The 9,581-nt window shown below is 50.6% G+C and overlaps 1 long non-coding RNA gene across 1 annotated transcript in view; it reads right to left on the bottom strand.

Moving 5' to 3' along the window:
* Nucleotides 1-2,320: 2,320 nt before the first annotated feature.
* The window catches only part of LOC142301851 (uncharacterized), a 78,280-nt gene continuing 71,019 nt past the window's right edge, over nucleotides 2,321-9,581 (bottom strand). The window contains exons 4-6 of the long non-coding RNA XR_012752894.1: nucleotides 3,190-3,249; nucleotides 2,490-2,534; nucleotides 2,321-2,394 (exon numbers count right to left, since the gene is read on the bottom strand). This is a non-coding gene — a long non-coding RNA (uncharacterized LOC142301851). The remainder of the gene's footprint in view (nucleotides 2,395-2,489; nucleotides 2,535-3,189; nucleotides 3,250-9,581) is intronic.

The following is a 9,581-nucleotide window of genomic DNA, read 5'->3' as shown; positions in this document are numbered from 1 at the left end:
ACCGTTCTGTGATAAAAGGGGTCAGGGAATGTGCAGAGTGTTTGTTTGTTTGTTGCAAAGTTTGAAATGATGAAAAATGATGATACCGTGAAAGTAACCTGATTTTCTGAAGTGATTGAACCGGCCGGAGCCGGCACCGTTGTCCCTGTGGGGACCGTTTAAAATTGCATGGGAACTATCCATGGACAAGCCCGTGAACTTGCAGGGCAACCACAGACGTTAGTGGCTTGTAAATATGTTGTTTACCGTTACCGTTTTCCGCAATGCCGCCTCCGGAGAGGCAGGTTGGAGGGAGGGCCCTCAGCAGAGCAGGCTGGGGCCCAGCCACCAAAGGAACCGGTGGCTACCCTCTGGATAGAAGGACAGATCCCGCTCGGGTAACGTGTGCTGGACTGTGGGTCAAGGGGTGCTGCCTGGGCTTTAGGGGCAGCATCAGGGCCAGGTTGCTTGGGTGGGAGAGAGCGGAAACCGTAACCGTAAACCGTTATGCAATGTTAAAAGTAAATGTGCCTCCCGTCTTGGGAAGAGTTATTAAAAATGTATATATGTTGATTTTCCAAATGTTATCTTTTTCAGAAAAATAAAACCAGTGTAGGACGGCAACCCGCGGATGGTCTGCATTTTGCTAAGGGGGAATGTGACGCCCTGGGCAAGCCAGGGGTCACAGGTCACAACACCACCACACCCCACACTCCAGGTAGGCACATCACAGCTAAACTACAAATCCTTGTTGCCTTCCTTCAGAGGCTGATGATTCACACCAGGGGGTGGGCCAGGCGGTTGGCTCCGCCCACCGAGGAGATCACAGCTCTGGAGGCGGGAGATACCAGGCAGTCAGCCCAGGCAGGGCAAGTGTGAGGAGCTAAAGTGAGAGTCAACAAGCAGTGAAAGTAGAAAGTGAAAAGGAGGAAAGCAAGTGAGGTGACAAGAAGGAAGGAAAGCCTGAAGGGTCCAGCTTTGTGTAGGGCCAGGACAGCAAGGTCAGCGACGGCGGTGACTGTCTGGAGGGGGACCGTTTGGAAGTTCCTGGAAGGACCCCGTTGGCTGTGTGCCCGGTGGTCTGGAGCAGTGTTCCGAAGGACAGTCAGCACCAGGGCAGTGGCCTCTCGGACCCCGGCAAGGCTAGGAGTCGCCAAATTTGCCGAATCCGTCAGTGAAGGGGACGTAGAACCCCCAACAACCAAGTCCCGATTGAAGGCAACAGCCCAACCTGAAGCAGAGAGACACCGCCACCGCCACGGCACCAGTTTCTCAGGGCCAGAGCCTGCGGGCAAAGTGTAGAGCTCCTCCGGCCCAGATTGTAGTCGGGGAGCGGGTAACCGGAGGGAATCTACCGCTACCACAAGTCAACCATAGGTGCAAGGAAGAGGGACATTACCGTCACCTACCGAGAGTGCAGGTGCAGCCGTCTGTGGGACCGTCCTACCAGCCGTTTGGTTTACCGTACAAACTGTGTCCACGTCTCAGGCTGAGTGAGTACCACAGTGCCGCAAGGCACAGCGCTGCCCCCGCGTCCCTGCGCCCACCAGGCCCCGCACCTCCCAAACCATCACCGGGCCCCAGGATCACCAACCCCCTGCCCACGGAGGGGCAACACAACACCTGGCTGCTCCGCATCACCATCCCCGGGATCCCCGTATTGAGCAGCGGTGGTGAAATCACCACAACCGTGGGTGGCGTCACGAACTATAACAATCCCCACACCCAACAAACCCCCCTTTCACTCACGGGCGAGGAGTGCCGCTTGAGAACCCCCGGGATCCGGCCTACGGCTCGAGCCACCACTGAGCAGCGGCCGCCGGACCCGAGCAGAAGGGGGTGAGCGTAGTGTGCTGACACCCTCCTCCCCGCCCGCGACAATAGCATATTGGCAGACATCATGACGGATTTTTTCAGAGTATAGTGAAAGATGAAATAGTAGTAGTAACACAGGAGCAGGAGAGATGAGACATGAAAGCAAATGACCAGTAGCATACCTCCATATAAGGAAGAATAAGTTTATTCAGAGAATTGTTGATGCAGGGGTAGTGCTAATGAGGAAGTCAACCCTAGGGATATTTGTTTTGGTGGTCACAGAATATAAGTCCTGTAGGTAAAAGAGTATAAATATATGGGAATCTAGTTTGTACTAGAGTAATTATAACACTAAAAGGAAGAAATTACCTTACTGGTATTCTCAAAAGGTCTGTTAATATAGAATGACTTGTAGAAGGGGAGTTTTTTTGCTAGTGGTCCCTTAAAATGCAACAAGCTGTAATCAGTACGGTAAAAACCAGTATACTACATTCCCATATAGTGCATGCTAAGTTGTTGCTAATACCTTGAATTTGTAGTAAGTAGAATACGTAATGTGCTGTGGGAATCCACTTAGAAAATTATGGAGCTTATTCACATCTGAAATAATGATGTAAGGTTAGCAACAACTAAGATTCATGGAAGGAAAGGGAGGACATAACATTGGAGGCAATTCATGGAGTGGTACATATTACCTGTGGATTTCAAGATGAATACATGGGGGAGGGGTGCTGACTCCTCTAAAATGTAAAGGGAGGAATGTTAGAATGCAGGAGTAAAAGTGCAGGAGATACAGAGGCAGAGAAAGAAGTTGCATACCTTAACGGCCGTCTTCCTAGACTCTGGCTTATTGCAACGTGTAGCTGGATCAGTGGGCTTTTAAACCGCAAACCCGGAAGTATGGTGCGGCGTCGGCGCATGCGCAGTAGCGCTCTGCGCTTATATTAGTGTATTGTAGGTACCGTTAGGGCTCTAATAGAAGCGCCCGCGCATGCGCAGTAGAGCAAATGTCATACTTAGAGGAAAAAAGTGCTGGGAAGACGTTTACCAAGGAGCAGCTGTTAGTATAATGTATAGATGCGAGAAAACGAGGAGGGGGCATTATAGATGCGACCAAAAGCATGGAAGTGAGTAGTGAGAAATATTATTACAAGATAATGAGTCCGTATGTAAGAACATAGTTAAATGTTAATATAGTACATTGCATAGTTATCCCCATATTATAAAACAAAGTCCAATAGAAATACATGTTAGTATTTGAGGTACTAGGAGGAGAGCATGACCTGGAAAAAAGGTTTTTTTGGTTAATGCACAAAACGGAAGGGTCCCAATATACTATAAGTGTGAGTTTATTCTATAACATGACTATGTAAAGGGTGCTCTTTAATACGTTACCATCTATTAGTGAGTGGTTGATGGAAGAAGGAAAGGTGAGGATGGTGTTTTTCACGTTTTCTGCAAAGAATATCATGACAAATTTAGTATGAATCCAAACAAACCTAGACAAAGAGAAGGGGGGTTATAGTTATGCTAACCAATCTATCTCTCTATTCAATCCTTTGGGTGTAAGAGTTTGCAGTTTGTGAATCCAGAAACTCTCTCTTTTCTTGAGGAGTTCAATGTGATTGCCTCCACGCCTTGGTCTATGCACTTTGTCGATGACCTGATAGCGCAATTGTGCCACATTATGCTTTGCTTCATGAAAATGATGGGGAATCGGTAGCCACAGTTTCCCGCACCTAATGGTGGACTTATGGCTTGCTATGCGGTCACCAACGTGTTGTATTGTTTCTCCGACATACAATAGGCCACAGGGGCATTTGATAATGTACACAACGAAATTACTCTCGCATGTAAAATATTCTTTTATTCAGAAACTCTTGCCGGATCTAGGGTGTGTAAAGTGGTCTCCTTTAATCACATTTGAACAGGATGGACAGTTTAAACAGGGAAAAGTCCCGGTACGTCTTGGTGCTATAAGAGTTTGTATATTTTTCTTATCACTGCCAATATCTGCTTTGACCAGAGAGTCTCTTATGTTATTGGGCCTTCTTTTGCACATGATAGGAGGGAGTATGAATGATCCTATCTCTGGGTGTGCTTTCTTCAGAAGTGGCCAGTGTCGGTTAATGATGCTATAAACTTTGGCCATGGATGGATGATAGGTGTGTACGAATGGTACCCTCTCGAGTGTTGTTCTGTCTTTCTCTAGGGGGGTGAATGTTGTTATTCTATTTTTTTCTGTTTTGAGTAATGTAGCCGGATAATTACGTTCAAGAAACCTGTTAGACATTTCTTCTAGTCTCTGCTCTCTGATAGTCTCGTCCGAAACTATCCTCGTAATTCTTTTAAATTGAGACCTGGGTAGACTATTTTTAGTTGATTTGGGATGACAACTATCATATAGTAACATGCAATTCCGATCGGTGGGTTTGCGATACAAGTCTGAGGAAAGATTGCCTCCCATGTCTTTTTTAATGTATGTATCAAGAAAACTGATTTCCGTCTGATGATAACTGAGTGTAAATTTAAGTTCTGGCCACACCATATTAATGTAGTTGTCAAACAATAGTAGGCTTTCTAAGTCTCCCTGCCAGATGCAAAACACATCGTCTATATAACGAACCCATAGGTGTGCTAGTTCATCAAAGGATGGATAGGAGTATATAAAGCGGTTCTCGAAGTAGTCCATAAAGAGATTTGCATATGCCGGGGCTACATTCGATCCCATCGCGGTCCCGTGTGTCTGGAGATAAAAATCATCTTTGAAAAGGAAGTAATTTTCATTAAGGACTAATTCGAGAAGACCTACAGTGAAATCTATGGAGTCCTGGCTGAGATTGGTTTTGTTGAGTGCTAATATTGTTGCCTCAATGCCCTTTTGGTGTGAGATAGAGGTGTATAGACTACTCACATCCCATGTGCAGAGGAAGCTACTGGAGGGGACTTTTTTAAGGTCTTTAATTTTTAGCAAAAAATTATTTGTGTCCAATATAAAGGACCTGGTTTTCTTAGTCAGAGGAGTGAGGACTTTCTCTAAATAGATTGATAAGGGCGAAAGTACAGATTCCGTGGATGCTACGATGGGTCGGCCTGGAGGATTAATCAGCGATTTATGGATTTTAGGTAATGTATAAAAAAACGGTGTTATAGGATGTAGTTTGGTGAGGAAAGTGCGAGTGGTCTGGTCAATAGTGCCTTTCTCCAGATAGATAGATAAAAAGTTTTGAATTTTTTGTTGAATTTTAAATATTGGATCTGATGGTATTTTTTAATATGTACTGGTGTCGTTGAGTTGGCGTTTGACTTCTTGGATGTAGTCATGTGTATTTTGGACTACAATTGCTCCCCCTTTATCAGCGGGTTTTATCGTTATCGCTTTGTTGTCTTTTAAGGATGTAATGGCCAATTTTTCTGAAGCACTGGTATTGTTACGTGAAGGGTAAAAACCCAATTCGTGTTAATGTATGTTGTCTTTGATGTCCCGGTCAACTAAAGCTATGAATGTCTCCACCGCATGATGTGTCTTAGGTGGCATGAATTGACTAGGGTTATGAAGGCCCAATATTTTGATGTTAGTTTCTTTAAGGGGTGGTTGTGAGTGTACGCTCTGGAGTGCATTTGTGCCAAAGTGAGTTTTTAGTCTGACTGATCTATAGAACCGCTGCATATCATTTTCAAGGGTAAAAGAGTCACATCTTGGTGTGGGGCAAAAGGTTAAACCTTTATTAAGTAAAGATAATTCATTGGGTGCCAAAGTATAGTCTGAGATCAATAGTATGAATCAGCTCACCGTGGAAATAGCTCAGTCTTGATTTCGTCCTGGAGCACGGACAGGCACTGCCACAGCCCAAAATAATGCAAAAGATGAGGATGTCCAGCTCTTCAGGCAAAAAAATCACGTCTTTATTTTATCATGCAGACACAAAGAATGAAATGACCAGCACAATGCGTTACAGGTGAAAGCACTCACCCTTAATCATGATACTGGATAGATGGTGCTGCAAAGCTTATATGCAAATGCTAATCAATGTAACAGATGTTTAAATTACTTCAGCACCTTACATGCACGAAATAGGTTTTACCATGAAAAACATTACATACATATATGTGTCGCCCTGGGCAAGCCAGGGGACACAGGTCACAACACCACCACACCCCACACTCCAGGTAGGCACATCACAGCTAACCACAAATCCTTGTTGCCTTCCTCCAGAGGTTGATGATGCACACCAGGGGGTGGGCCAGGCGGTTGGCTCCGCCCACCAAGGAGCTCACAACACTGGAGGCAGGAAGAGACCAGGCAGTCTAGTCAGGGAGGAGGAAGTGGAAGGAGTGGAGGAGTAGTCTAGACAGGGCAAAAGTAAACAACTAAGTGAAAGTGAAGGAAGGAAAGGAGTAAAGGAGGAAAAGCAAGCAAAGTAACAGAAGAGAAAGACAGCCTGAAGGGTCCAGCTTTGTGAGGGCCAGAACAGCAAGGTCAGCAACGGCGGTGACTGTCTGGAGGGGGACCGTTTGGAAGTTCCTGGAAGGACCCCGTTGGCTGTGTGCCCGGTGGTCTGGAGCAGTGTTCCGAAGGACAGTCAGCACCAGGGCAGGGGCCTCTCGGACCCCGGCAAGGCTAGGAGTCGCCAGATTTGCCAAATCCGTCAGTGACGGGGACGCAGCTCCCCCAGCAACCAAGTCCCGATTGAAGGCAACAGTCCAACCCGTATTGGAGAGACACCGCCACCGCCACGGCACAAGTTTCTCAGGGCCAGCGCCTGCGGGCAAAGTGTAGAGCTCCTCCGGCCCAGATTGCAGCCGGGGAGCGGGTAACCGGAGGGAATCCACCGCTACCATCAGTCAACACAGGTGCAAGGAACAGGGACATCACCGTCACCTACCGGGAGTGCAGGTGCAGCCGTCTGTGGGACCGTCCTACCAGCCGTTGGTTTACCGTGCAAACTGTGTCCGTGTGTCAGGCTGAGTGAGTACCATAGTGCCGCAAGGCACAGCGCTGCCCCGCGTCCCTGCGCCCTCCAGGCCCTACACTTTACATCTCATCACCGGGCCCCGGGATCACCAACCCCTACCCACGGAGGGGCAACACAACACCTGGCTGCTCCGCATCACCATCCCCGGGACCCCCATACTGAGCAGCGGTGGTGCAATCACCACAACCGTGGGTGGCGTCACGAACTATAACAATCCCCACACCCAACAAACACCCCCTTTCACTCACGGGCGAGGAGTGTCGCTCGAGAAACCCCGGGATCCGGCCCACGGCTCGAGCCACCAGGAGCAGCTGCCGGACCCGAGCAGAAGGGGTGAGCGCGGTGTGCTGACACCCTCCTCCCCGCCCGCGACAACTTTGCGTCACGAACAGGATCTTACCGCTCTGCCGTCAGGTAGAGGTGCGCCTTGTTACCGCCGGAGGCATCCGGCAGAAAAATTTCAGAAGCCGCCATCTTTGGCGCGAAAAGTTCCCGCTCGAGCGTCTTCTCGAGCAGTAGAGGCGCGAAGGCCAAAACCCCGCCCCGAGAGAGGAGGGGCCGGAAAGAGCTAAGGGGGACGCGATGGCGGCTGGCCGCATGTAAGCGCGGCTATGGAAGCAGGGACGCCAGGACCCTGCGGCCATTTACTGGTTCCTGGAGGAGGCCGCTGCTAACGATGCTGAGTCCGACAAACAACACCGTGGTCCCCGCGCCGGGCATGGCGGCGTGGGTGGAAGTCCGGACCGTCCAGCTAAGCAGCCGTCTGCAGGTCCACAGGCAGCTCCTCCTGGAGGAGCGGGAGGCCGACATGGTGGAAGTGGTGGCTGCTATGTGGAGATGCGAGGTGGAGGAAGATTTGGAGGAACGGGTAAGAGACCCACGTCCCTGTATTCCCGAGGGATCGGCCGCTGCGGCTGAGGGGCCCGGCCTACACCCGTTCACCCTGCTGCCTCTCCCGCTACCCGCGTTAGCTGCTGCTGCCCCGCCACTAGGCCCGCTACCACCACCACCGGTAGCGGTACTCTGCCAATCCGCCCCGGCGGACCGACCTGCAGCAGAAGCTCATGACCACCCTGAACCGCTTCTATGGAAGAAGTCAAAGGCTGAGCCCGTCAGCAAAGATGCACCGGAGGCACGGCGGGGATGCAGCTGCCAGGAGGCAGAGCAGGCCATGTCACAGCGGGGTCCCTCATTACTGAAGGTGCCGGTCGTAGCCGACACGGAGGGACTCTGGCTGGGCCCGTCCCTCGCACACGCTGAACCGCAGCAAAAAGAAAGTGCTCCCAGCTGGGAGCGACGGCAACAGCAGCTGCGCAGGGAGATCGATGCCCGAGAGGGGTGTAGAGCGGATGTGCATGCCCGCATGAATATGGAAGAAGATCGCCTGCAGCGAGCTACCATTGGGGTCCAGAGCGGTGCACCATGTGAAGGTGGCACTAGAGCCCCACGAGTGAGGATGGACTGCTAAGCCGGCGGTCCTCCGCCTAAAAGTTGTCCCCGTTGGGACCAGAAGTCAGTGTGTTTGAAAGTTGAAAAAGTTTAAAAAGTTTGAAATGATAAGGAAAATGAAAATGATACCGAGTACTTCACCTGATTTGTGTGTTGATTTGCAACCAGCAGGAGCCGGCACCGTTGTCCCCGTGGGGACCGTTTAAGTTTTGCATGGGAACTATCCATGGACAAGCCCGTGAACTTGCAGGGCACCACAAACGTTAAGTGGCTTGTAAATATGTTGGGTACCGTTACCGTTTCTGCTATGCCGCCTCCGGAGAGGCAGGTTGGAGGGAGGGCCCTGAGCAGAGCAGGCTAGGGCCCAGCCACCAAAGGAACCGGTGGCCACCCTCTGGAGGGGAAGGACAGATCCCGCTCGGGTAACTTGTGCTGGACTGTGGGTCAAGGGGTGCTGCCTGGGTTTTAGGGGCAGCATCAGGGCCAGGTTGCTTGGGTGGGAGAGAGCGGAAACCGTGACCGTATACCGTTGCAACGTTTAAGTAAATGTGCCTCCCGTCTTGGGAAGAGTTATTAAAAATGTTATTTATGTTTTGCTTAACCTGTTATCCCCTTTTTACAGAAAAATAAAACCGGTGTAGGACGGCAGCCCGCGGACGGTCTGCATTTTGCTAAGGGGGAATGTGTCGCCCTGGGCAAGCCAGGGGACACAGGTCACAACACCACCACACCCCACACTCCAGGTAGGCACATCACAGCTAACCACAAATCCTTGTCGCCTTCCTCCAGAGGTTGATGATGCACACCAGGGGGTGGGCCAGGCGGTTGGCTCCGCCCACCAAGGAGCTCACAACACTGGAGGCAGGAAGAGACCAGGCAGTCTAGTCAGGGAGGAGGAAGTGGAAGGAGTGGAGGAGTAGTCTAGACAGGGCAAAAGTAAACAACTAAGTGAAAGTGAAGGAAGGAAAGGAGTAAAGGAGGAAAAGCAAGCAAAGTAACAGAAGAGAAAGACAGCCTGAAGGGTCCAGCTTTGTGAGGGCCAGAACAGCAAGGTCAGCAACGGCGGTGACTGTCTGGAGGGGGACCGTTTGGAAGTTCCTGGAAGGACCCCGTTGGCTGTGTGCCCGGTGGTCTGGAGCAGTGTTCCGAAGGACAGTCAGCACCAGGGCAGGGGCCTCTCGGACCCCGGCAAGGCTAGGAGTCGCCAGATTTGCCAAATCCGTCAGTGACGGGGACGCAGCTCCCCCAGCAACCAAGTCCCGATTGAAGGCAACAGTCCAACCCGTATTGGAGAGACACCGCCACCGCCACGGCACAAGTTTCTCAGGGCCAGCGCCTGCGGGCAAAGTGTAGAGCTCCTCC

This window comes from Anomaloglossus baeobatrachus, chromosome 4, assembly GCF_048569485.1.
Source record: "Anomaloglossus baeobatrachus isolate aAnoBae1 chromosome 4, aAnoBae1.hap1, whole genome shotgun sequence".
Taxonomy (NCBI): domain Eukaryota; kingdom Metazoa; phylum Chordata; class Amphibia; order Anura; family Aromobatidae; genus Anomaloglossus; species Anomaloglossus baeobatrachus.
This window is presented reverse-complemented; position numbering and strand designations above follow the sequence as displayed.